Source organism: Oncorhynchus kisutch, linkage group LG11 (genome assembly GCF_002021735.2).
Source record: "Oncorhynchus kisutch isolate 150728-3 linkage group LG11, Okis_V2, whole genome shotgun sequence".
Taxonomy (NCBI): domain Eukaryota; kingdom Metazoa; phylum Chordata; class Actinopteri; order Salmoniformes; family Salmonidae; genus Oncorhynchus; species Oncorhynchus kisutch.
Window position 1 is genome coordinate 50,013,151 of NC_034184.2, and position 27,773 is coordinate 50,040,923.

At 44.0% G+C, this 27,773-nt stretch overlaps 17 non-coding genes across 17 annotated transcripts; all 17 read right to left on the bottom strand.

Annotated features, from left to right (window-relative positions):
- Window positions 1-2,524: 2,524 nt before the first annotated feature.
- trnaf-gaa (transfer RNA phenylalanine (anticodon GAA)) lies at window positions 2,525-2,597 on the bottom strand. The gene has a single exon. It is a non-coding gene; the product is annotated as a tRNA-Phe (tRNA).
- A 1,035-nt stretch (window positions 2,598-3,632) lies between these two features.
- On the bottom strand, window positions 3,633-3,705 carry trnaf-gaa (transfer RNA phenylalanine (anticodon GAA)). Its single transcript has one exon. It is a non-coding gene; the product is annotated as a tRNA-Phe (tRNA).
- Window positions 3,706-4,306: 601 nt separating this feature from the next.
- On the bottom strand, window positions 4,307-4,379 carry trnaf-gaa (transfer RNA phenylalanine (anticodon GAA)). Its single transcript has one exon. It is a non-coding gene; the product is annotated as a tRNA-Phe (tRNA).
- A 2,299-nt stretch (window positions 4,380-6,678) lies between these two features.
- On the bottom strand, window positions 6,679-6,752 carry trnai-aau (transfer RNA isoleucine (anticodon AAU)). The gene has a single exon. It is a non-coding gene; the product is annotated as a tRNA-Ile (tRNA).
- A 445-nt stretch (window positions 6,753-7,197) lies between these two features.
- On the bottom strand, window positions 7,198-7,270 carry trnaf-gaa (transfer RNA phenylalanine (anticodon GAA)). Its single transcript has one exon. It is a non-coding gene; the product is annotated as a tRNA-Phe (tRNA).
- A 602-nt stretch (window positions 7,271-7,872) lies between these two features.
- trnaf-gaa (transfer RNA phenylalanine (anticodon GAA)) lies at window positions 7,873-7,945 on the bottom strand. The gene has a single exon. It is a non-coding gene; the product is annotated as a tRNA-Phe (tRNA).
- Window positions 7,946-10,222: 2,277 nt separating this feature from the next.
- Window positions 10,223-10,296, bottom strand: trnai-aau (transfer RNA isoleucine (anticodon AAU)). The gene has a single exon. It is a non-coding gene; the product is annotated as a tRNA-Ile (tRNA).
- An 880-nt stretch (window positions 10,297-11,176) lies between these two features.
- On the bottom strand, window positions 11,177-11,249 carry trnaf-gaa (transfer RNA phenylalanine (anticodon GAA)). The gene has a single exon. It is a non-coding gene; the product is annotated as a tRNA-Phe (tRNA).
- A 1,036-nt stretch (window positions 11,250-12,285) lies between these two features.
- On the bottom strand, window positions 12,286-12,358 carry trnaf-gaa (transfer RNA phenylalanine (anticodon GAA)). Its single transcript has one exon. It is a non-coding gene; the product is annotated as a tRNA-Phe (tRNA).
- A 2,301-nt stretch (window positions 12,359-14,659) lies between these two features.
- On the bottom strand, window positions 14,660-14,733 carry trnai-aau (transfer RNA isoleucine (anticodon AAU)). Its single transcript has one exon. It is a non-coding gene; the product is annotated as a tRNA-Ile (tRNA).
- An 879-nt stretch (window positions 14,734-15,612) lies between these two features.
- On the bottom strand, window positions 15,613-15,685 carry trnaf-gaa (transfer RNA phenylalanine (anticodon GAA)). Its single transcript has one exon. It is a non-coding gene; the product is annotated as a tRNA-Phe (tRNA).
- Window positions 15,686-19,096: 3,411 nt separating this feature from the next.
- On the bottom strand, window positions 19,097-19,170 carry trnai-aau (transfer RNA isoleucine (anticodon AAU)). Its single transcript has one exon. It is a non-coding gene; the product is annotated as a tRNA-Ile (tRNA).
- A 1,988-nt stretch (window positions 19,171-21,158) lies between these two features.
- On the bottom strand, window positions 21,159-21,231 carry trnaf-gaa (transfer RNA phenylalanine (anticodon GAA)). The gene has a single exon. It is a non-coding gene; the product is annotated as a tRNA-Phe (tRNA).
- A 1,192-nt stretch (window positions 21,232-22,423) lies between these two features.
- On the bottom strand, window positions 22,424-22,497 carry trnai-aau (transfer RNA isoleucine (anticodon AAU)). The gene has a single exon. It is a non-coding gene; the product is annotated as a tRNA-Ile (tRNA).
- Window positions 22,498-25,592: 3,095 nt separating this feature from the next.
- Window positions 25,593-25,665, bottom strand: trnaf-gaa (transfer RNA phenylalanine (anticodon GAA)). Its single transcript has one exon. It is a non-coding gene; the product is annotated as a tRNA-Phe (tRNA).
- An 81-nt stretch (window positions 25,666-25,746) lies between these two features.
- trnai-aau (transfer RNA isoleucine (anticodon AAU)) lies at window positions 25,747-25,820 on the bottom strand. Its single transcript has one exon. It is a non-coding gene; the product is annotated as a tRNA-Ile (tRNA).
- A 1,036-nt stretch (window positions 25,821-26,856) lies between these two features.
- On the bottom strand, window positions 26,857-26,930 carry trnai-aau (transfer RNA isoleucine (anticodon AAU)). Its single transcript has one exon. It is a non-coding gene; the product is annotated as a tRNA-Ile (tRNA).
- Between the last annotated feature and the right edge of the window lie 843 nt (window positions 26,931-27,773).

Here is a 27,773-nt window from a genome sequence, read left to right on the forward strand (position 1 = left end):
AGGCTCACAAACAAAGCTGTGGATAGTTTCCTTGAAGCCAGAGCATAAAGAAAGTACACATACAAATGCTGAAACCCGGGATCAAACCAGGGACCTTTAGATCTTCAGTCTAAAGCTCTCCCAACTGAGCTATTTCGGCAATTTACTCCACTTAATTCTGTGGCACCCTTGACAATTCACATGCATGTGACCCATAATTCTGACACTCAAAATGTACATAATTGCCAGTATGGGGATCGAACCCATAACCTTTGCGTTATTAGCACCACACTCTAACCAACTGAGCTAACCATCCACTAGCTATTGGGTGCAATTGTTGATATGCACCGAACCTCTTCAAGAGCTGGCGCATAAACTAACAAATCAACCAACAGGCATAGCCTGACAAGACTGGACCCTCTTGGTTGCTTCTTGCAGAAATTCCAAACGGCTGGGGAATTAGCTCAAATGCTTTGCATGCCTGAGGTAGTGGGATCGATTCCCGCATTCCCCCAAAACAATTTTTTTTGTGGGTCCAAGAAAGCTCCAGTTCACACTTCATGCAGCCTTGTCTTACGACAACCTACTGTCATGTAACAATGACAAGCAACTTTCCTGTAACACTGATGTCAAAATGTCAGATATAAAAGCAAGACATTACTTTCTTTCAGAAGAGCAGCGTAGCACACACCATTGAGGCCCACAAACAAAGCTGTGGATAGTTTCCTTGAAGCCAGAGCATAAAGAATGAATACATACAGGTGACGAAACCTGGGATCGAACCAGGGACCTTTAGATCTTCAGTCTAACGCTCTGCCAACTGAGCTATTTCAGCAATTTACTCAAATTACTTCTGTGGCACTCTTGACAATTCACATGCATGTGACTCATAATATTGACACTCAAAATGTACATAATTGCCAGTATGGGGATTGAACCCATAACCTTGGCGTTATTTGCACCACTCTCTAACCAACTGAGCTAACCGTCCACTAGCTATTGGGTGCAATTGTTGATATGCACCGAACCTCTGCAAGTGCTGGCGCCTAAACTAACAAATCAACCAACAGCATAGCCTGACAAGACTGGACCCTCTTGGTTGCTTCTTGAGGAAATTCCAAACGCCTGGGGAATTAGCTCAAATTCTTTGCATCCCTGAGGTAGTTGGATCGATGACTGCATTCTACAAAAGCACATTATTTTATGGATCCAAGAAAACTCCAGTTCACACTTCATGCAGCCTTGTCTTAGGACAACCTACTGTCATGTAAACAATGACATGAAACTGTCATGTAACAATGACAAGCAACTCTCATGTAACACTGATGTTACAATGTCAGATGACAAAGCAAGACATTACTTACTTTCAGAGAGCAGCGTATCACACACTCTAACCAACTGAGCTAACCGGCCGCTGGCTACAGAGCACAATTGTTGAGATGCACCGAGCCTCTGCAAGTGCTGGAGCGCAAACTAACAAGTCCACCAACAGCATAGCCTGACAAGACTGGACACTCTTGGTTGCTCCTTGTGGCAATTTCAAACAGCTGGGAAATTTGATCAATTGGTATTGTGTTTGCTTAGCATGCTATAGGTAGTGGGATCGATGCCTGCATTCCCCCAAAACACATTTTTTTGTGGATCCAAGAAAGCTCCAGTTCACACTTCATGCAGCCTTGTCTTACGACAACCTACTGTCATGTAACAATGACAAGCAACTTTCCTGTAACACTGATGTCAAAATGTCAGATGAAAAAGCAAGACATTACTTACTTTCAGAGGAGCAGCGTAGCACACACCATTGAGGCCCACAAACAAAGCTGTGGATAGTTTCCTTGAAGCCAGAGCATAAAGAAAGTACACATACAAATGCTGAAACCCGGGATCAAACCAGGGACCTTTAGATCTTCAGTCTAAAGCTCTCCCAACTGAGCTATTTCGGCAATTTACTCCACTTAATTCTGTGGCACCCTTGACAATTCACATGCATGTGACCCATAATTCTGACACTCAAAATGTACATAATTGCCAGTATGGGGATCGAACCCATAACCTTTGCGTTATTAGCACCACACTCTAACCAACTGAGCTAACCATCCACTAGCTATTGGGTGCAATTGTTGATATGCACCGAACCTCTTCAAGAGCTGGCGCATAAACTAACAAATCAACCAACAGGCATAGCCTGACAAGACTGGACCCTCTTGGTTGCTTCTTGCAGAAATTCCAAACGGCTGGGGAATTAGCTCAAATGCTTTGCATGCCTGAGGTAGTGGGATCGATTCCCGCATTCCCCCAAAACAATTTTTTTTGTGGGTCCAAGAAAGCTCCAGTTCACACTTCATGCAGCCTTGTCTTACGACAACCTACTGTCATGTAACAATGACAAGCAACTTTCCTGTAACACTGATGTCAAAATGTCAGATATAAAAGCAAGACATTACTTTCTTTCAGAAGAGCAGCGTAGCACACACCATTGAGGCCCACAAACAAAGCTGTGGATAGTTTCCTTGAAGCCAGAGCATAAAGAATGAATACATACAGGTGACGAAACCTGGGATCGAACCAGGGACCTTTAGATCTTCAGTCTAACGCTCTGCCAACTGAGCTATTTCGGCAATTTACTCAAATTACTTCTGTGGCACTCTTGACAATTCACATGCATGTGACTCATAATATTGACACTCAAAATGTACATAATTGCCAGTATGGGGATTGAACCCATAACCTTGGCGTTATTTGCACCACTCTCTAACCAACTGAGCTAACCGTCCACTAGCTATTGGGTGCAATTGTTGATATGCACCGAACCTCTGCAAGTGCTGGCGCCTAAACTAACAAATCAACCAACAGCATAGCCTGACAAGACTGGACCCTCTTGGTTGCTTCTTGAGGAAATTCCAAACGCCTGGGGAATTAGCTCAAATTCTTTGCATCCCTGAGGTAGTTGGATCGATGACTGCATTCTACAAAAGCACATTATTTTATGGATCCAAGAAAACTCCAGTTCACACTTCATGCAGCCTTGTCTTAGGACAACCTACTGTCATGTAAACAATGACATGAAACTGTCATGTAACAATGACAAGCAACTCTCATGTAACACTGATGTTACAATGTCAGATGACAAAGCAAGACATTACTTACTTTCAGAGAGCAGCGTATCACACACTCTAACCAACTGAGCTAACCGGCCGCTGGCTACAGAGCACAATTGTTGAGATGCACCGAGCCTCTGCAAGTGCTGGAGCGCAAACTAACAAGTCCACCAACAGCATAGCCTGACAAGACTGGACACTCTTGGTTGCTCCTTGTGGCAATTTCAAACAGCTGGGAAATTTGATCAATTGGTATTGTGTTTGCTTAGCATGCTATAGGTAGTGGGATCGATGCCTGCATTCCCCCAAAACACATTTTTTTGTGGATCCAAGAAAGCTCCAGTTCACACTTCATGCAGCCTTGTCTTACGACAACCTACTGTCATGTAACAATGACAAGCAACTTTCCTGTAACACTGATGTCAAAATGTCAGATGAAAAAGCAAGACATTACTTACTTTCAGAGGAGCAGCGTAGCACACACCATTGAGGCCCACAAACAAAGCTGTGGATAGTTTCCTTGAAGCAAGAGCATAAAGAAAGAACACATACATATGCCGAAACCAGGGATCGAACCAGGGACCTTTAGATCTTCAGTCTAACGCTCTCCCAACTGAGCTATTTCAGCAATTCACTCAACTTAATTCTGTGTCACCCTTGACAATTCACATGCATGTGACTCATAATTTTGACACTCAAAATGTACATAATTGCCAGTATGGGGATCGAAGCCATATCCTTGGCGTTATTTGCACCACTCTCTAACCAACTGAGCTAACCGTCCACTAGCTATTGGGTGCAATTGTTGATATGCACCAAACCTCTGCAAGTGCTGGCGCCTAAACTAACAAATCAACCAACAGCATAGCCTGACAAGACTGGACTCTCTTGGTTGCTTCTTGAGGAAATTCCAAACGCCTGGGGAATTAGCTCAAATTCTTTGCATCCCTGAGGTAGTTGGATCGATGCCTGCATTCTCCAAAAGCACATTATTTCATGGATCCAAGAAAACTCCAGTTCACACTTCATGCAGCCTTGTCTTACAACAACCTACTGTCATGTAACAATGACAAGCAACTTTCCTGTAACACTGATGTCAAAATGTCAGATGAAAAAGCAAGACATTACTTACTTTCAGAGGAGCAGCGTAGCACACACCATTGAGGCCCACAAACAAAGCTGTGGATAGTTTCCTTGAAGCAAGAGCATAAAGAAAGAACACATACAGGTGCCGAAACCAGGGATCGAACCAGGGACCTTTAGATCTTCAGTCTAACGCTCTGCCAACTGAGCTATTTCGGCAATTCACTCAAATTAATTCTGTGGCACTCTTGACAATTCACATGCATGTGACTCATAATATTGACACTCAAAATGTACATAATTGCCAGTATGGGGATTGAACCCATAACCTTGGCGTTATTTGCACCACTCTCTAACCAACTGAGCTAACCGTCCACTAGCTATTGGGTGCAATTGTTGATATGCACCGAACCTCTGCAAGTGCTGGCGCCTAAACTAACAAATCAACCAACAGCATAGCCTGACAAGACTGGACCCTCTTGGTTGCTTCTTGAGGAAATTCCAAACGCCTGGGGAATTAGCTCAAATTCTTTGCATCCCTGAGGTAGTAGGATCGATGACTGCATTCTACAAAAGCACATTATTTTATGGATCCAAGAAAACTCCAGTTCACACTTCATGCAGCCTTGTCTTAGGACAACCTACTGTCATGTAAACAATGACATGAAACTGTCATGTAACAATGACAAGCAACTCTCATGTAACACTGATGTCACAATGTCAGATGACAAAGCAAGACATTACTTACTTTCAGAGAGCAGCGTATCACACACTCTAACCAACTGAGCTAACCGGCCGTTGGCTACAGAGCACAATTGTTGAGATGCACCGTGCCTCTGCAAGTGCTGGAGCGCAAACTAACAAGTCCATCAACAGCATAGCCTGACAAGACTGGACACTCTTGGTTGCTCCTTGTGGCAATTTCAAACAGCCGGGAAATTTGATCAATTGCTATTGTGTTTGCTTAGCATGCTATAGGTAGTGGGATCGATGCCCGCATTCCCCCAAAACACATTTTTTTGTGGATCCAAGAAAGCTCCAGTTCACACTTCATGCAGCCTTGTCTTAAGAGAACCTACTGTCATGTAACAATGACAAGCAACTTTCCTGTAACACTGATGTCAAAATGTCAGATGAAAAAGCAAGACATTACTTACTTTCAGAGGAGCAGCGTAGCACACACCATTGAGGCCCACAAACAAAGCTGTGGATAGTTCCTTGAAGCCAGAGCATAAAGAAAGTACACATACAAATGCTGAAACCCGGGATCGAACCAGGGACCTTTAGATGTTCAGTCTAACGCTCTCCCAACTGAGCTATTTCGGCAATTTACTCCACTTAATTCTGTGGCACCCTTGACAATTCACATGCATGTGACTCATAATTTTGACACTCAAAATTTACATAATTTCCAGTATGGGGATCGAACCCATATCCTTGGCGTTATTAGCACCACACTCTAACCAACTGAGATAACCGTCCACTAGCTATTGGGTGCAATTGTTGATATGCACCGAACCTCTGCAAGTGCTGGCGCATTAACTAACAAATCAACCAACAGCATAGCCTGACAAGACTGGACCCTCTTGGTTGCTTCTTGCGGAAATTCCAAGCGGCTGGGGAATTAGCTCAAATGCTTTGCATGCCTGAGGTAGTGGGATCAATGCCTGCATTCTCCAAAAGCACATTGTTTTATGGATCCAAGAAAACTCCAGTTCACACTTCATGCAGCCTTGTCTTACGACAACCTACTGTCATGTAAACAATGACAAGAAACTGTCATGTAACAATGACAAGCAACTCTCATGGAACACTGATGTCACAATGTCAGATGACAAAGAAAGACATTACTTACTTTCAGAGAGCAGCGTATCACACACTCTAACCAACTGAGCTAACCGGCCGTTGGCTACAGAGCACAATTGTTGAGATGCACCGAGCCTCTGCAAGTGCTGGAGCGCAAACTAACAAGTCCACCAACAGCATAGCCTGACAAGACTGGACACTCTTGGTTGCTCCTTGGTGTCAATTCCAAACAGCTGGGGAATTTGTTCAATTGGTATTGTGTTTGCTTAGCATGCTATAGGTAGTGGGATCGATGCCCGCATTCCCCAAAAACATTTTTTTTTGTGGATCCAAGAAAGCTCCAGTTCACACTTCATGCAGCCTTGTCTTACGACAACCTACTGTCATGTAACAATGACAAGCAACTTTCCTGTAACACTGATGTCAAAATGTCAGATGAAAAAGCAAGACATTACTTACTTTCAGAGGAGCAGCGTAGCACACACCATTGAGGCCCACAAACAAAGCTGTGGATAGTTTCCTTGAAGCCAGAGCATAAAGAAAGTACACATACAAATGTCGAAACCCGGGATCGAACCAGGGACCTTCAGATCTTCAGTCTAACGCTCTCACCAACTGAACTATTTCAGCAATTCAAACCAATTAATTCTGTGGCACCCTTGACAATTCACATGCATGTGACCCATAATTCTGAAACTGAAAATGTACATAATTGCCAGTATGGGGATCGAACCCATAACCTTGGCGTTATTAGCACCACACTCTAACCAACTGAGCTAACCGTCCACTAGCTATTGGGTGCAATTGTTGATATGCACCGAACCTCTGCAAGTGCTGGCGCATAAACTAACAAATCAACCAACAGCATAGCCTGACAAGACTGGACCCTCTTGGTTGCTTCTTGCAGAAATTCCAAACGGCTGGGGAATTAGCTCAAATGCTTTGCATGCCTGAGGTAGTGGGATCGATGCCTGCATTCTCCAAAAGCACATTATTTTATGGATCCAAGAAAACTCCAGTTCACACTTCATGCAGCCTTGTCTTACGACAACCTACTGTCATGTAACAATGACAAGCAACTTTCCTGTAACACTGATGTCAAAATGTCAGATGAAAAAGCAAGACATTACTTACTTTAAGAGGAGCAGCGTAGCACACACCATTGAGGCCCACAAACAAAGCTGTGGATAGTTTCCTTGAAGCCAGAGCATAAAGAAAGAACACATACAGATGCCGAAACCAGGGATCGAACCAGGGACCTTTAGATCTTCAGTCTAACGCTCTCCCAACTGAGCTATTTCGGCAATTCACTCAACATAATTCTGTGGCACCCTTGACAATTCACATGCATGTGACTCATAATTTTGACACTCAAAATGTACATAATTGCCAGTATGGGGATCGAACCCATAACATTGGCATTATTTGCACCACACTCTAACCACCTGAGTTAACCTTCCACTAGGTATTGGGTGCAATTGTTGATATGCACCGAACCTCTGCAAGTGCTGGCGCCTAAACTAACAAATCAACCAACAGCATAGACTGACAAGACTGGACCCTCTTGGTTGCTTCTTGAGGAAATTCCAAACGGCTGGGGAATTAGCTCAAATTCTTTGCATCCCTGAGGTAGTTGGATCGATGCCTGCATTCTCCAAAAGCACATTATTTTATGGATCCAAGAAAACTCCAGTTCACACTTCATGCAGCCTTGTCTTACGACAACCTACTGTCATGTAACAATGACAAGCAATTTTCCTGTAATGCTGATGTCAAAATTTTCTGATGAAAAAGCAAGACATTACTTACTTTAAGAGGAGCAGCGTAGCACACACCATTGAGGCCCACAAACAAAGCTGTGGATAGTTTCCTTGAAGCCAAAGCATAAAGAAAGAACACATACAGATGCCGAAACCAGGGATCGAACCAGGGACCTTTAGATCTTCAGTCTAACGCTCTCCCAACTGAGCTATTTCGGCAATTCACTCAACTTAATTCTGTGGCACCCTTGACAATTCACATGCATGTGACTCATAATTTTGACACTCAAAATGTACATAATTGACAGTATGGGGATCGAACCCATAAACTTGGCATTATTTGCACCACACTCTAACCAACTGAGCTAACCTTCCACTAGATATTGGGTGCAATTGTTGATATGCACCGAACCTCTGCAAGTGCTGGCGCCTAAACTAACAAATCAACCAACAGCATAGATTGACAAGACTGGACCCTCTTGGTTGCTTCTTGAGGAAATTCCAAACGGCTGGGGAATTAGGTCAAATTCTTTGCATCCCTGAGGTAGTTGGATCGATGCCCGCATTCTCCAAAAGCACATTATTTTATGGATCCAAGAAAACTCCAGTTCACACTTCATGCAGCCTTGTCTTATGACAACCTACTGTCATGTAAACAATGACAAGCAACTCTCATGGAACACTGATGTCACAATGTCAGATGACAAAGAAAGACATTACTTACTTTCAGAGAGCAGCGTATCACACACTCTAACCAACTGAGCTAACCGGCCGTTGGCTACAGAGCACAATTGTTGAGATGCACCGAGCCTCTGCAAGTGCTGGAGCGCAAACTAACAAGTCCACCAACAGCATAGCCTGACAAGACTGGACACTCTTGGTTGCTCCTTGGTGTCAATTCCAAACAGCTGGGGAATTTGTTCAATTGGTATTGTGTTTGCTTAGCATGCTATAGGTAGTGGGATCGATGCCCGCATTCCCCAAAAACATTTTTTTTTGTGGATCCAAGAAAGCTCCAGTTCACACTTCATGCAGCCTTGTCTTACGACAACCTACTGTCATGTAACAATGACAAGCAACTTTCCTGTAACACTGATGTCAAAATGTCAGATGAAAAAGCAAGACATTACTTACTTTCAGAGGAGCAGCGTAGCACACACCATTGAGGCCCACAAAAAATGCTGTGGATAGTTTCCTTGAAGCCAGAGCATAGAGAAAGAACACATACAAATGCAGAAACCCGGGATCGAACCAGGGACCTTTAGATCTTCAGTCTAACGCTCTCCCAACTGTGCTATTTCGGCAAATAACTCAACTTAATTCTGTGGCACCCTTGACAATTCACATGCATGTGACTCATAATTTTGACACTCAAAATTTACATAATTTCCAGTATGGGGATCGAACCCATATCCTTGGCGTTATTAGCACCACACTCTAACCAACTGAGATAACCGTCCACTAGCTATTGGGTGCAATTGTTGATATGCACCGAACCTCTGCAAGTGCTGGCGCATTAACTAACAAATCAACCAACAGCATAGCCTGACAAGACTGGACCCTCTTGGTTGCTTCTTGCGGAAATTCCAAGCGGCTGGGGAATTAGCTCAAATGCTTTGCATGCCTGAGGTAGTGGGATCAATGCCTGCATTCTCCAAAAGCACATTGTTTTATGGATCCAAGAAAACTCCAGTTCACACTTCATGCAGCCTTGTCTTACAACAACCTACTGTCATGTAAACAATGACAAGAAACTGTCATGTAACAATGACAAGCAACTCTCATGGAACACTGATGTCACAATGTCAGATGACAAAGAAAGACATTACTTACTTTCAGAGAGCAGCGTATCACACACTCTAACCAACTGAGCTAACCGGCCGTTGGCTACAGAGCACAATTGTTGAGATGCACCGAGCCTCTGCAAGTGCTGGAGCGCAAACTAACAAGTCCACCAACAGCATAGCCTGACAAGACTGGACACTCTTGGTTGCTCCTTGGTGTCAATTCCAAACAGCTGGGGAATTTGTTCAATTGGTATTGTGTTTGCTTAGCATGCTATAGGTAGTGGGATCGATGCCCGCATTCCCCAAAAACTATTTTTTTTGTAGATCCAAGAAAGCTCCAGTTCACACTTCATGCAGCCTTGTCTTACGACAACCTACTGTCATGTAACAATGACAAGCAACTTTCCTGTAACACTGATGTCAAAATGTCAGATGAAAAAGCAAGACATTACTTACTTTCAGAGGAGCAGCGTAGCACACACCATTGAGGCCCACAAACAAAGCTGTGGATAGTTTCCTTGAAGCCAGAGCATAAAGAAAGTACACATACAAATGTCGAAACCCGGGATCGAACCAGGGACCTTCAGATCTTCAGTCTAACGCTCTCACCAACTGAACTATTTCAGCAATTCAAACCAATTAATTCTGTGGCACCCTTGACAATTCACATGCATGTGACCCATAATTCTGAAACTGAAAATGTACATAATTGCCAGTATGGGGATCGAACCCATAACCTTGGCGTTATTAGCACCACACTCTAACCAACTGAGCTAACCGTCCACTAGCTATTGGGTGCAATTGTTGATATGCACCGAACCTCTGCAAGTGCTGGCGCATAAACTAACAAATCAACCAACAGCATAGCCTGACAAGACTGGACCCTCTTGGTTGCTTCTTGCAGAAATTCCAAACGGCTGGGGAATTAGCTCAAATGCTTTGCATGCCTGAGGTAGTGGGATCGATGCCTGCATTCTCCAAAAGCACATTGTTTTATCGATCCAAGAAAACTCCAGTTCACACTCCATGCAGCCTTGTCTTATGACAACCTACTGTCATGTAAACAATGACAAGAAACTGTCATGTAACATTGACAAGCAACTCTCATGTAACACTGATGTCACAATGTCAGAAGACAAAGCAAGACATTACTTACTTTCAGAGAGCAGCGTATCACACACTCTAACCAACTGAGCTAACCGGCCGCTGGCTACAGAGCACAATTGTTGAGATGCACCGAGCCTCTGCAAGTGCTGGAGCGCAAACTAACAAGTCCACCAACAGCATAGCCTGACAAGACTGGACACTCTTGGTTGCTCCTTGGTGTCAATTCCAAACAGCTGGGGAATTTGTTCAATTGGTATTGTGTTTGCTTAGCATGCTATAGGTAGTGGGATCGATTCCCGCATTCCCCAAAAACATTTTTTTTTGTGGATCCAAGAAAGCTCCAGTTCACACTTCATGCAGCCTTGTCTTACGACAACCTACTGTCATGTAACAATGACAAGCAACTTTCCTGTAACACTGATGTCAAAATGTCAGATGAAAAAGCAAGACATTACTTACTTTCAGAGGAGCAGCGTAGCACACACCATTGAGGCCCACAAACAAAGCTGTGGATAGTTTCCTTGAAGCCAGAGCATAAAGAAAGTACACATACAAATGCTGAAACCCGGAATCGAACCAGGGACCTTCAGATCTTCAGTCTAACGCTCTCCCAACTGAGCTATTTCAGCAATTCACTCCACTTAATTCTGTGGCACCCTTGACAATTCACATGCATGTGACCCATAATTCTGACACTCAAAATGTACATAATTGCCAGTATGGGGATCGAACCCATAATCTTTGCATTATTAGCACCACACCCTAACCAACTGAGCTAACCGTCCACTAGCTATTGGGTGCAATTGTTGATATGCACCGAACCTCTGCAAGTGCTGGCGCATAAACTAACAAATCAACCAACAGGCATAGCCTGACAAGACTGGACCCTCTTGGTTGCTTCTTGCAGAAATTCCAAACGGCTGGGGAATTAGCTCAAATGCTTTGAATTCCTGAGGTAGTGGGATCGATGCCTGCGTTCTCCAAAAGCACATTGTTTTATCGATCCAAGAAAACTCCAGTTCACACTTCATGCAGCCTTGTCTTACGACAACCTACTGTCATGTAAACAATGACAAGAAACTGTCATGTAACATTGACAAGCAACTCCCATGTAACACTGATGTCACAATGTCAGAAGACAAAGAAAGACATTACTTACTTTCAGAGAGCAGCGTATCACACACTCTAACCAACTGAGCTAACCGGCCGCTGGCTACAGAGCACAATTGTTGAGATGCACCGAGCCTCTGCAAGTGCTGGAGCTCAAACTAACAAGTCCACCAACAGCATAGCCTGACAAGACTGGACACTCTTGGTTGCTCCTTGTGGCAATTCCAAACAGCTGGGGAATTTGTTCAATTGGTATTGTGTTTGCTTAGCATGCTATAGGTAGTGGGATCGATGCCCGCATTCCCCAAAAACAATTTTTTTTGTGGATCCAAGAAAGCTCCAGTTCACACTTCATGCAGCCTTGTCTTACGACAACCTACTGTCATGTAACAATGACAAGCAACTTTCCTGTAACACTAATGTCAAAATGTCAGATGAAAAAGCAAGACATTACTTACTTTCAGAGGAGCAGCGTAGCACACACCATTGAGGCCCACAAACAAAGCTGTGGATAGTTTCCTTGAAGCCAGAGCATAAAGAAAGTACACATACAAATGCTGAAACCCGGGATCGAACCAGGGACCTTCAGATCTTCAGTCTAACGCTCTCCCAACTGAGCTATTTCAGCAATTCACTCCACTTAATTCTGTGGCACCCTTGACAATTCACATGCATGTGACCCATAATTCTGAAACTCAAAATTTACATAATTGCCAGTATGGGGATCGAACCCATAATCTTTGCATTATTAGCACCACACCCTAACCAACTGAGCTAACCGTCCACTAGCTTTTGGGTGCAATTGTTGATATGCACCGAACCTCTGCAAGTGCTGGCGCATAAACTAACAAATCAACCAACAGGCATAGCCTGACAAGACTGGACCCTCTTGGTTGCTTCTTGCAGAAATTCCAAACGGCTGGGGAATTAGCTCAAATGCTTTGCATTCCTGAGGTAGTGGGATCGATGCCTGCGTTCTCCAAAAGCACATTGTTTTATCGATCCAAGAAAACTCCAGTTCACACTTCATGCAGCCTTGTCTTACGACAACCTACTGTCATGTAAACAATGACAAGAAACTGTCATGTAACATTGACAAGCAACTCCCATGTAACACTGATGTCACAATGTCAGAAGACAAAGAAAGACATTACTTACTTTCAGAGAGCAGCGTATCACACACTCTAACCAACTGAGCTAACCGGCCGCTGGCTACAGAGCACAATTGTTGAGATGCACCGAGCCTCTGCAAGTGCTGGAGCTCAAACTAACAAGTCCACCAACAGCATAGCCTGACAAGACTGGACACTCTTGGTTGCTCCTTGTGGCAATTCCAAACAGCTGGGGAATTTGTTCAATTGGTATTGTGTTTGCTTAGCATGCTATAGGTAGTGGGATCGATGCCCGCATTCCCCAAAAACTATTTTTTTTGTGGATCCAAGAAAGCTCCAGTTCACACTTCATGCAGCCTTGTCTTACGACAACCTACTGTCATGTAACAATGACAAGCAACTTTCCTGTAACACTGATGTCAAAATGTCAGATGAAAAAGCAAGACATTACTTACTTTCAGAGGAGCAGCGTAGCACACACCATTGAGGCCCACAAAAAAAGCTGTGGATAGTTTCCTTGAAGCCAGAGCATAGAGAAAGAACACATACAAATGCAGAAACCCGGGATCGAACCAGGGACCTTTAGATCTTCAGTCTAACGCTCTCCCAACTGTGCTATTTCGGCAAATAACTCAACTTAATTCTGTGGCACCCTTGACAATTCACATGCATGTGACTCATAATTTTGACACTCAAAATTTACATAATTTCCAGTATGGGGATCGAACCCATATCCTTGGCGTTATTAGCACCACACTCTAACCAACTGAGATAACCGTCCACTAGCTATTGGGTGCAATTGTTGATATGCACCGAACCTCTGCAAGTGCAGGCGCATTAACTAACAAATCAACCAACAGCATAGCCTGACAAGACTGGACCCTCTTGGTTGCTTCTTGCGGAAATTCCAAGCGGCTGGGGAATTAGCTCAAATGCTTTGCATGCCTGAGGTAGTGGGATCAATGCCTGCATTCTCCAAAAGCACATTGTTTTATGGATCCAAGAAAACTCCAGTTCACACTTCATGCAGCCTTGTCTTACGACAACCTACTGTCATGTAAACAATGACAAGAAACTGTCATGTAACAATGACAAGCAACTCTCATGGAACACTGATGTCACAATGTCAGATGACAAAGAAAGACATTACTTACTTTCAGAGAGCAGCGTATCACACACTCTAACCAACTGAGCTAACCGGCCGTTGGCTACAGAGCACAATTGTTGAGATGCACCGAGCCTCTGCAAGTGCTGGAGCGCAAACTAACAAGTCCACCAACAGCATAGCCTGACAAGACTGGACACTCTTGGTTGCTCCTTGGTGTCAATTCCAAACAGCTGGGGAATTTGTTCAATTGGTATTGTGTTTGCTTAGCATGCTATAGGTAGTGGGATCGATGCCCGCATTCCCCAAAAACTATTTTTTTTGTAGATCCAAGAAAGCTCCAGTTCACACTTCATGCAGCCTTGTCTTACGACAACCTACTGTCATGTAACAATGACAAGCAACTTTCCTGTAACACTGATGTCAAAATGTCAGATGAAAAAGCAAGACATTACTTACTTTCAGAGGAGCAGCGTAGCACACACCATTGAGGCCCACAAACAAAGCTGTGGATAGTTTCCTTGAAGCCAGAGCATAAAGAAAGTACACATACAAATGTCGAAACCCGGGATCAAACCAGGGACTTTCAGATCTTCAGTCTAACGCTCTCACCAACTGAACTATTTCAGCAATTCAAACCAATTAATTCTGTGGCACCCTTGACAATTCACATGCATGTGACCCATAATTCTGAAACTGAAAATGTACATAATTGCCAGTATGGGGATCGAACCCATAACCTTGGCGTTATTAGCACCACACTCTAACCAACTGAGCTAACCGTCCACTAGCTATTGGGTGCAATTGTTGATATGCACCGAACCTCTGCAAGTGCTGGCGCATAAACTAACAAATCAACCAACAGCATAGCCTGACAAGACTGGACCCTCTTGGTTGCTTCTTGCAGAAATTCCAAACGGCTGGGGAATTAGCTCAAATGCTTTGCATGCCTGAGGTAGTGGGATCGATGCCTGCATTCTCCAAAAGCACATTGTTTTATCGATCCAAGAAAACTCCAGTTCACACTCCATGCAGCCTTGTCTTATGACAACCTACTGTCATGTAAACAATGACAAGAAACTGTCATGTAACATTGACAAGCAACTCCCATGTAACACTGATGTCACAATGTCAGAAGACAAAGAAAGACATGACTTACTTTCAGAGAGCAGCGTATCACACACTCTAACCAACTGAGCTAACCGGCCGCTGGCTACAGAGCACAATTGTTGAGATGCACCGAGCCTCTGCAAGTGCTGGAGCTCAAACTAACAAGTCCACCAACAGCATAGCCTGACAAGACTGGACACTCTTGGTTGCTCCTTGTGGCAATTCCAAACAGCTGGGGAATTTGTTCAATTGGTATTGTGTTTGCTTAGCATGCTATAGGTAGTGGGATCGATGCCCGCATTCCCCAAAAACTATTTTTTTTGTGGATCCAAGAAAGCTCCAGTTCACACTTCATGCAGCCTTGTCTTACGACAACCTACTGTCATGTAACAATGACAAGCAACTTTCCTGTAACACTGATGTCAAAATGTCAGATGAAAAAGCAAGACATTACTTACTTTCAGAGGAGCAGCGTAGCACACACCATTGAGGCCCACAAACAAAGCTGTGGATAGTTTCCTTGAAGCCAGAGCATAAAGAAAGTACACATACAAATGCTGAAACCCGGGATCGAACCAGGGACCTTTAGATCTTCAGTCTAACGCTCTCCCAACTGAGCTATTTCAGCAATTCACTCCACTTAATTCTGTGGCACCCTTGACAATTCACATGCATGTGACCCATAATTCTGACACTCAAAATGTACATAATTGCCAGTATGGGGATCGAACCCATAACCTTTGCATTATTAGCACCACACCCTAACCAACTGAGCTAACCGTCCACTAGCTATTGGGTGCAATTGTTGATATGCACCGAACCTCTGCAAGTGCTGGCGCATAAACTAACAAATCAACCAACAGGATTAGCCTGACAAGACTGGACCCTCTTGGTTGCTTCTTGCAGAAATTCCAAACGGCTGGGGAATTAGCTCAAATGCTTTGCATTCCTGAGGTAGTGGGATCGATGCCTGCGTTCTCCAAAAGCACATTGTTTTATCGATCCAAGAAAACTCCAGTTCACACTTCATGCAGCCTTGTCTTACGACAACCTACTGTCATGTAAACAATGACAAGAAACTGTCATGTAACATTGACAAGCAACTCCCATGTAACACTGATGTCACAATGTCAGAAGACAAAGAAAGACATTACTTACTTTCAGAGAGCAGCGTATCACACACTCTAACCAACTGAGCTAACCGGCCGCTGGCTACAGAGCACAATTGTTGAGATGCACCGAGCCTCTGCAAGTGCTGGAGCTCAAACTAACAAGTCCACCAACAGCATAGCCTGACAAGACTGGACACTCTTGGTTGCTCCTTGTGGCAATTCCAAACAGCTGGGGAATTTGTTCAATTGGTATTGTGTTTGCTTAGCATGCTATAGGTAGTGGGATCGATGCCCGCATTCCCCAAAAACTATTTTTTTTGTGGATCCAAGAAAGCTCCAGTTCACACTTCATGCAGCCTTGTCTTACGACAACCTACTGTCATGTAACAATGACAAGCAACTTTCCTGTAACACTGATGTCAAAATGTCAGATGAAAAAGCAAGACATTACTTACTTTCAGAGGAGCAGCGTAGCACACACCATTGAGGCCCACAAAAAAAGCTGTGGATAGTTTCCTTGAAGCCAGAGCATAGAGAAAGAACACATACAAATGCAGAAACCCGGGATCGAACCAGGGACCTTTAGATCTTCAGTCTAACGCTCTCCCAACTGTGCTATTTCGGCAAATAACTCAACTTAATTCTGTGGCACCCTTGACAATTCACATGCATGTGACTCATAATTTTGACACTCAAAATTTACATAATTTCCAGTATGGGGATCGAACCCATATCCTTGGCGTTATTAGCACCACACTCTAACCAACTGAGATAACCGTCCACTAGCTATTGGGTGCAATTGTTGATATGCACCGAACCTCTGCAAGTGCTGGCGCATTAACTAACAAATCAACCAACAGCATAGCCTGACAAGACTGGACCCTCTTGGTTGCTTCTTGCGGAAATTCCAAGCGGCTGGGGAATTAGCTCAAATGCTTTGCATGCCTGAGGTAGTGGGATCAATGCCTGCATTCTCCAAAAGCACATTGTTTTATGGATCCAAGAAAACTCCAGTTCACACTTCATGCAGCCTTGTCTTACGACAACCTACTGTCATGTAAACAATGACAAGAAACTGTCATGTAACAATGACAAGCAACTCTCATGGAACACTGATGTCACAATGTCAGATGACAAAGAAAGACATTACTTACTTTCAGAGAGCAGCGTATCACACACTCTAACCAACTGAGCTAACCGGCCGTTGGCTACAGAGCACAATTGTTGAGATGCACCGAGCCTCTGCAAGTGCTGGAGCGCAAACTAACAAGTCCACCAACAGCATAGCCTGACAAGACTGGACACTCTTGGTTGCTCCTTGGTGTCAATTCCAAACAGCTGGGGAATTTGTTCAATTGGTATTGTGTTTGCTTAGCATGCTATAGGTAGTGGGATCGATGCCCGCATTCCCCAAAAACTATTTTTTTTGTAGATCCAAGAAAGCTCCAGTTCACACTTCATGCAGCCTTGTCTTACGACAACCTACTGTCATGTAACAATGACAAGCAACTTTCCTGTAACACTGATGTCAAAATGTCAGATGAAAAAGCAAGACATTACTTACTTTCAGAGGAGCAGCGTAGCACACACCATTGAGGCCCACAAACAAAGCTGTGGATAGTTTCCTTGAAGACCGAGCATAAAGAAAGTACACATACAAATGTCGAAACCCGGGATCGAACCAGGGACTTTCAGATCTTCAGTCTAACGCTCTCACCAACTGAACTATTTCAGCAATTCAAACGAATTAATTCTGTGGCACCCTTGACAATTCACATGCATGTGACTCATAATTTTGACACTCAAAATTTACATAATTTCCAGTATGGGGATCGAACCCATATCCTTGGCGTTATTAGCACCACACTCTAACCAACTGAGATAACCGTCCACTAGCTATTGGGTGCAATTGTTGATATGCACCGAACCTCTGCAAGTGCTGGCGCATTAACTAACAAATCAACCAACAGCATAGCCTGACAAGACTGGACCCTCTTGGTTGCTTCTTGCGGAAATTCCAAGCGGCTGGGGAATTAGCTCAAATGCTTTGCATGCCTGAGGTAGTGGGATCAATGCCTGCATTCTCCAAAAGCACATTGTTTTATGGATCCAAGAAAACTCCAGTTCACACTTCATGCAGCCTTGTCTTACGACAACCTACTGTCATGTAAACAATGACAAGAAACTGTCATGTAACAATGACAAGCAACTCTCATGGAACACTGATGTCACAATGTCAGATGACAAAGAAAGACATTACTTACTTTCAGAGAGCAGCGTATCACACACTCTAACCAACTGAGCTAACCGGCCGTTGGCTACAGAGCACAATTGTTGAGATGCACCGAGCCTCTGCAAGTGCTGGAGCGCAAACTAACAAGTCCACCAACAGCATAGCCTGACAAGACTGGACACTCTTGGTTGCTCCTTGGTGTCAATTCCAAACAGCTGGGGAATTTGTTCAATTGGTATTGTGTTTGCTTAGCATGCTATAGGTAGTGGGATCGATGCCCGCATTCCCCAAAAACTATTTTTTTTGTAGATCCAAGAAAGCTCCAGTTCACACTTCATGCAGCCTTGTCTTACGACAACCTACTGTCATGTAACAATGACAAGCAACTTTCCTGTAACACTGATGTCAAAATGTCAGATGAAAAAGCAAGACATTACTTACTTTCAGAGGAGCAGCGTAGCACACACCATTGAGGCCCACAAACAAAGCTGTGGATAGTTTCCTTGAAGCCAGAGCATAAAGAAAGTACACATACAAATGTCGAAACCCGGGATCGAACCAGGGACCTTCAGATCTTCAGTCTAACGCTCTCACCAACTGAACTATTTCAGCAATTCAAACGAATTAATTCTGTGGCACCCTTGACAATTCACATGCATGTGACCCATAATTCTGAAACTGAAAATGTACATAATTGCCAGTATGGGGATCGAACCCATAACCTTGGCGTTATTAGCACCACACTCTAACCAACTGAGCTAACCGTCCACTAGCTATTGGGTGCAATTGTTGATATGCACCGAACCTCTGCAAGTGCTGGCGCATAAACTAACAAATCAACCAACAGCATAGCCTGACAAGACTGGACCCTCTTGGTTGCTTCTTGCAGAAATTCCAAACGGCTGGGGAATTAGCTCAAATGCTTTGCATGCCTGAGGTAGTGGGATCGATGCCTGCATTCTCCAAAAGCACATTGTTTTATCGATCCAAGAAAACTCCAGTTCACACTCCATGCAGCCTTGTCTTATGACAACCTACTGTCATGTAAACAATGACAAGAAACTGTCATGTAACATTGACAAGCAACTCTCATGTAACACTGATGTCACAATGTCAGAAGACAAAGCAAGACATTACTTACTTTCAGAGAGCAGCGTATCACACACTCTAACCAACTGAGCTAACCGGCCGCTGGCTACAGTGCACAATTGTTGAGATGCACCGAGCCTCTGCAAGTGCTGGAGCGCAAACTAACAAGTCCACCAACAGCATAGCCTGACAAGACTGGACACTCTTGGTTGCTCCTTGGTGTCAATTCCAAACAGCTGGGGAATTTGTTCAATTGGTATTGTGTTTGCTTAGCATGCTATAGGTAGTGGGATCGATTCCCGCATTCCCCAAAAACATTTTTTTTGTGGATCCAAGAAAGCTCCAGTTCACACTTCATGCAGCCTTGTCTTACGACAACCTACTGTCATGTAACAATGACAAGCAACTTTCCTGTAACACTGATGTCAAAATGTCAGATGAAAAAGCAAGACATTACTTACTTTCAGAGGAGCAGCGTAGCACACACCATTGAGGCCCACAAAAAAAGCTGTGGATAGTTTCCTTGAAGCCAGAGCATAGAGAAAGAACACATACAAATGCAGAAACCCGGGATCGAACCAGGGACCTTTAGATCTTCAGTGTAACGCTCTCCCAACTGTGCTATTTCGGCAAATAACTCAACTTAATTCTGTGGCACCCTTGACAATTCACATGCATGTGACTCATAATTTTGACACTCAAAATTTACATAATTTCCAGTATGGGGATCGAACCCATATCCTTGGCGTTATTAGCACCACACTCTAACCAACTGAGATAACCGTCCACTAGCTATTGGGTGCAATTGTTGATATGCACCGAACCTCTGCAAGTGCTGGCGCATTAACTAACAAATCAACCAACAGCATAGCCTGACAAGACTGGACCCTCTTGGTTGCTTCTTGCGGAAATTCCAAGCGGCTGGGGAATTAGCTCAAATGCTTTGCATGCCTGAGGTAGTGGGATCGATGCCTGCATTCTCCAAAAGCACATTGTTTTATGGATCCAAGAAAACTCCAGTTCACACTTCATGCAGCCTTGTCTTACGACAACCTACTGTCATGTAAACAATGACAAGAAACTGTCATGTAACAATGACAAGCAACTCTCATGGAACACTGATGTCACAATGTCAGATGACAAAGAAAGACATTACTTACTTTCAGAGAGCAGCGTATCACACACTCTAACCAACTGAGCTAACCGGCCGTTGGCTACAGAGCACAATTGTTGAGATGCACCGAGCCTCTGCAAGTGCTGGAGCGCAAACTAACAAGTCCACCAACAGCATAGCCTGACAAGACTGGACACTCTTGGTTGCTCCTTGGTGTCAATTCCAAACAGCTGGGGAATTTGTTCAATTGGTATTGTGTTTGCTTAGCATGCTATAGGTAGTGGGATCGATGCCCGCATTCCCCAAAAACAATTTTTTTTGTGGATCCAAGAAAGCTCCAGTTCACACTTCATGCAGCCTTGTCTTACGACAACCTACTGTCATGTAACAATGACAAGCAACTTTCCTGTAACACTGATGTCAAAATGTCAGATGAAAAAGCAAGACATTACTTACTTTCAGAGGAGCAGCGTAGCACACACCATTGAGGCCCACAAACAAAGCTGTGGATAGTTTCCTTGAAGCCAGAGCATAAAGAAAGTACACATACAAATGCTGAAACCCGGGATCGAACCAGGGACCTTTAGATCTTCAGTCTAACGCTCTCCCAACTGAGCTATTTCAGCAATTCACTCCACTTAATTCTGTGGCACCCTTGACAATTCACATGCATGTGACCCATAATTCTGACACTCAAAATTTACATAATTTCCAGTATGGGGATCGAACCCATATCCTTGGCGTTATTAGCACCACACTCTAACCAACTGAGATAACCGTCCACTAGCTATTGGGTGCAATTGTTGATATGCACCGAACCTCTGCAAGTGCTGGCGCATAAACTAACAAATCAACCAACAGGCATAGCCTGACAAGACTGGACCCTCTTGGTTGCTTCTTGCAGAAATTCCAAACGGCTGGGGAATTAGCTCAAATGCTTTGCATGCCTGAGGTAGTTGGATCGATGCCTGCATTCTCCAAAAGCACATTGTTTTATGGATCCAAGAAAACTCCAGTTCACACTTCATGCAGCCTTGTCTTACGACAACCTACTGTCATGTAAACAATGACAAGAAACTGTCATGTAACAATGACAAGCAACTCTCATGGAACACTGATGTCACAATGTCAGATGACAAAGAAAGACATTACTTACTTTCAGAGAGCAGCGTATCACACACTCTAACCAACTGAGCTAACCGGCCGTTGGCTACAGAGCACAATTGTTGAGATGCACCGAGCCTCTGCAAGTGCTGGAGCGCAAACTAACAAGTCCACCAACAGCATAGCCTGACAAGACTGGACACTCTTGGTTGCTCCTTGGTGTCAATTCCAAACAGCTGGGGAATTTGTTCAATTGGTATTGTGTTTGCTTAGCATGCTATAGGTAGTGGGATCGATGCCCGCATTCCCCCCAAAAATTTTTTTGGTGGATCCAAGAAAGCTCCAGTTCACACTTCATGCAGCCTTGTCTTACGACAACCTACTGTCATGTAACAATGACAAGCAACTTTCCTGTAACACTGATGTCAAAATGTCAGATGAAAAAGCAAGACATTACTTACTTTCAGAGGAGCAGCGTAGCACACACCATTGAGGCCCACAAACAAAGCTGTGGATAGTTTCCTTGAAGCCAGAGCATAAAGAAAGTACACATACAAATGTCGAAACCCGGGATCGAACCAGGGACCTTCAGATCTTCAGTCTAACGCTCTCACCAACTGAACTATTTCAGCAATTCAAACCAATTAATTCTGTGGCACCCTTGACAATTCACATGCATGTGACCCATAATTCTGAAACTGAAAATGTACATAATTGCCAGTATGGGGATCGAACCCATAACCTTGGCGTTATTAGCACCACACTCTAACCAACTGAGCTAACCGTCCACTAGCTATTGGGTGCAATTGTTGATATGCACCGAACCTCTGCAAGTGCTGGCGCATAAACTAACAAATCAACCAACAGGCATAGCCTGACAAGACTGGACCCTCTTGGTTGCTTCTTGCAGGAAATTCCAAACGGCTGGGGAATTAGCTCAAATGCTTTGCATGCCTGAGGTAGTGGGATCGATGCCTGCATTCTCCAAAAGCACATTGTTTTATCGATCCAAGAAAACTCCAGTTCACACTCCATGCAGCCTTGTCTTATGACAACCTACTGTCATGTAAACAATGACAAGAAACTGTCATGTAACATTGACAAGCAACTCTCATGTAACACTGATGTCACAATGTCAGAAGACAAAGCAAGACATTACTTACTTTCAGAGAGCAGCGTATCACACACTCTAACCAACTGAGCTAACCGGCCGCTGGCTACAGAGCACAATTGTTGAGATGCACCGAGCCTCTGCAAGTGCTGGAGCTCAAACTAACAAGTCCACCAACAGCATAGCCTGACAAGACTGGACACTCTTGGTTGCTCCTTGTGGCAATTCCAAACAGCTGGGGAATTTGTTCAATTGGTATTGTGTTTGCTTAGCATGCTATAGGTAGTGGGATCGATGCCCGCATTCCCCAAAAACAATTTTTTTTGTGGATCCAAGAAAGCTCCAGTTCACACTTCATGCAGCCTTGTCTTACAACAACCTACTGTCATGTAACAATGACAAGCAACTTTCCTGTAACACTGATGTCAAAATGTCAGATGAAAAAGCAAGACATTACTTAGTTTCAGAGGAGCAGCGTAGCACACACCATTGAGGCCCACAAACAAAGCTGTGGATAGTTTCCTTGAAGCCAGAGCATAAAGAAAGTACACATACAAATGTCGAAACCCGGGATCGAACCAAGGACCTTCAGATCTTCAGTCTAACGCTCTCCCAACTGTGCTATTTCGGCAAATAACTCAACTTAATTCTGTGGCACCCTTGACAATTCACATGCATGTGACTCATAATTTTGACACTCAAAATGTACATAATTTCCAGTATGGGGATCGAACCCATATCCTTGGCGTTATTAGCACCACACTCTAACCAACTGAGATAACCGTCCACTAGCTATTGGGTGCAATTGTTGATATGCACCGAACCTCTGCAAGTGCTGGCGCATAAACTAACAAATCAACCAACAGCATAGCCTGACAAGACTGGACCCTCTTGGTTGCTTCTTGCAGAAATTCCAAACGGCTGGGGAATTAGCTCAAATGCTTTGCATGCCTGAGGTAGTGGGATCGATGCCTGCATTCTCCAAAAGCACATTGTTTTATGGATCCAAGAAAACTCCAGTTCACACTTCATGCAGCCTTGTCTTATGACAACCTACTGTCATGTAAACAATGACAAGAAACTGTCATGTAACATTGACAAGCAACTCTCATGTAACACTGATGTCACAATGTCAGATGACAAAGCAAGACATTACTTACTTTCAGAGAGCAGCGTATCACACACTCTAACCAACTGAGCTAACCGGCCGCTGGCTACAGAGCACAATTGTTGAGATGCACCGAGCCTCTGCAAGTGCTGGAGCGCAAACTAACAAGTCCACCAACAGCATAGCCTGACAAGACTGGACACTCTTGGTTGCTCCTTGTGGCAATTCCAAACAGCTGGGGAATTTGTTCAATTGGTATTGTGTTTGCTTAGCATGCTATAGGTAGTGGGATCGATGCCCGCATTCCCCAAAAACAATTTTTTTTGTGGATCCAAGAAAGCTCCAGTTCACACTTCATGCAGCCTTGTCTTACGACAACCTACTGTCATGTAACAATGACAAGCAACTTTCCTGTAACACTGATGTCAAAATGTCAGATGAAAAAGCAAGACATTACTTAGTTTCAGAGGAGCAGCGTAGCACACACCATTGAGGCCCACAAACAAAGCTGTGGATAGTTTCCTTGAAGCCAGAGCATAAAGAAAGTACACATACAAATGTCGAAACCCGGGATCGAACCAGGGACCTTCAGATCTTCAGTCTAACGCTCTCCCAACTGAGCTATTTCGGCAATTCACTCAACTTAATTCTGTGGCACCCTTGACAATTCACATGCATGTGACTCATAATTTTGACACTCAAAATGTACATAATTGCCAGTATGGGGATCGAACCCATACCTTGGCGTTATTAGCACCACACTCTAACCAACTGAGCTAACCGTCCACTAGCTATTGGGTGCAATTGTTGATATGCACCGAACCTCTGCAAGTGCTGGCGCATAAACTAACAAATCAACCAACAGCATAGCCTGACAAGACTGGACCCTCTTGGTTGCTTCTTGCAGAAATTCCAAACGGCTGGGGAATTAGCTCAAATGCTTTGCATGCCTGAGGTAGTGGGATCGATGCCTGCATTCTCCAAAAGCACATTGTTTTATGGATCCAAGAAAACTCCAGTTCACACTTCATGCAGCCTTGTCTTACGACAACCTACTGTCATGTAAACAATGACAAGAAACTGTCATGTAACAATGACAAGCAACTCTCATGTAACACTGATGTCACAATGTCAGATGACAAAGCAAGACATTACTTACTTTCAGAGAGCAGCGTATCACACACTCTAACCAACTGAGCTAACCGGCCGCTGGCTACAGAGCACAATTGTTGAGATGCACCGAGCCTCTGCAAGTGCTGGAGCGCAAACTAACAAGTCCACCAACAGCATAGCCTGACAAGACTGGACACTCTTGGTTGCTCCTTGTGGCAATTCCAAACAGCTGGGAATTTGTTCAATTGGTATTGTGTTTGCTTAGCATGCTATAGGTAGTGGGATCGATGCCCGCATTCCCCCAAAAACATTTTTTTTGTGGATCCAAGAAAGCTCCAGTTCACACTTCATGCAGCCTTGTCTTACGACAACCTACTGTCATGTAACAATGACAAGCAACTTTCCTGTAACACTGATGTCAAAATGTCAGATGAAAAAGCAAGACATTACTTACTTTCAGAGGAGCAGCGTAGCACACACCATTGAGGCCCACAAACAAAGCTGTGGATAGTTTCCTTGAAGCCAGAGCATAAAGAAAGTACACATACAAATGCCGAAACCCGGGATCGAACCAGGGACCTTTAGATCTTCAGTCTAACGCTCTCCCAACTGAGCTATTTCAGCAATTCACTCAATTAATTCTGTGGCACCCTTGACAATTCACATGCATGTGACCCATAATTCTGACACTCAAAATGTACATAATTGCCAGTATGGGGATCGAACCCATAACCTTGGCGTTATTAGCACCACACTCTAACCAACTGAGCTAACCGTCCACTAGCTATTGGGTGCAATTGTTGATATGCACCGAACCTCTGCAAGTGCTGGCGCATAAACTAACAAATCAACCAACAGCATAGCCTGACAAGACTGGACCCTCTTGGTTGCTTCTTGCGGAAATTCCAAACGGCTGGGGAATTAGCTCAAATGCTTTGCATGCCTGAGGTAGTGGGATCGATGCCTGCATTCTCCAAAAGCACATTGTTTTATCGATCCAAGAAAACTCCAGTTCACACTCCATGCAGCCTTGTCTTATGACAACCTACTGTCATGTAAACAATGACAAGAAACTGTCATGTAACAATGACAAGCAACTCTCATGTAACACTGATGTCACAATGTCAGATGACAAAGCAAGACATTACTTACTTTCAGAGAGCAGCGTATCACACACTCTAACCAACTGAGCTAACCGGCCGCTGGCTACAGAGCACAATTGTTGAGATGCACCGAGCCTCTGCAAGTGCTGGAGCGCAAACTAACAAGTCCACCAACAGCATAGCCTGACAAGACTGGACACTCTTGGTTGCTCCTTGTGGCAATTCCAAACAGCTGGGGAATTTGTTCAATTGGTATTGTGTTTGCTTAGCATGCTATAGGTAGTGGGATCGATGCCCGCATTCCCCAAAAACATTTTTTTTGTGGATCCAAGAAAGCTCCAGTTCACACTTCATGCAGCCTTGTCTTACGACAACCTACTGTCATGTAACAATGACAAGCAACTTTCCTGTAACACTGATGTCAAAATGTCAGATGAAAAAGCAAGACATTACTTACTTTCAGAGGAGCAGCGTAGCACACACCATTGAGGCCCACAAACAAAGCTGTGGATAGTTTCCTTGAAGCCAGAGCATAAAGAAAGTACACATACAAGATGCCGAAACCCGGGATCGAACCAGGGACCTTTAGATCTTCAGTCTAACGCTCTCCCAACTGAGCTATTTCAGGCAATTCAACTCAACTTAATTCTGTGGCACCCTTGACAATTCACATGCATGTGACTCATAATTTTGACACTCAAAATGTACATAATTGCCAGTATGGGGATCGAACCCATAACCTTGGCGTTATTAGCACCACACTCTAACCAACTGAGCTAACCGTCCACTAGCTATTGGGTGCAATTGTTGATATGCACCGAACCTCTGCAAGTGCTGGCGCATAAACTAACAAATCAACCAACAGCATAGCCTGACAAGACTGGACCCTCTTGGTTGCTTCTTGCAGGAAATTCCAAACGGCTGGGGAATTAGCTCAAATTCTTTGCATCCCTGAGGTAGTTGGATCGATGCCTGCATTCTCCAAAAGCACATTATTTTATGGATCCAAGAAAACTCCAGTTCACACTTCATGCAGCCTTGTCTTACGACAACCTACTGTCATGTAAACAATGACATGAAACTGTCATGTAACAATGACAAGCAACTCTCATGTAACACTGATGTCACAATGTCAGATGACAAAGCAAGACATTACTTACTTTCAGAGAGCAGCGTATCACACACTCTAACCAACTGAGCTAACCGGCCGCTGGCTACAGAGCACAATTGTTGAGATGCACCGAGCCTCTGCAAGTGCTGGAGCGCAAACTAACAAGTCCACCAACAGCATAGCCTGACAAGACTGGACACTCTTGGTTGCTCCTTGTGGCAATTTCAAACAGCTGGGAAATTTGATCAATTGGTATTGTGTTTGCTTAGCATGCTATAGGTAGTGGGATCGATGCCCGCATTCCCCAAAACACATTTTTTTTGTGGATCCAAGAAAGCTCCAGTTCACACTTCATGCAGCCTTGTCTTACGACAACCTACTGTCATGTAACAATGACAAGCAACTTTCCTGTAACACTGATGTCAAAATGTCAGATGAAAAAGCAAGACATTACTTACTTTCAGAGGAGCAGCGTAGCACACACCATTGAGGCCCACAAACAAAGCTGTGGATAGTTT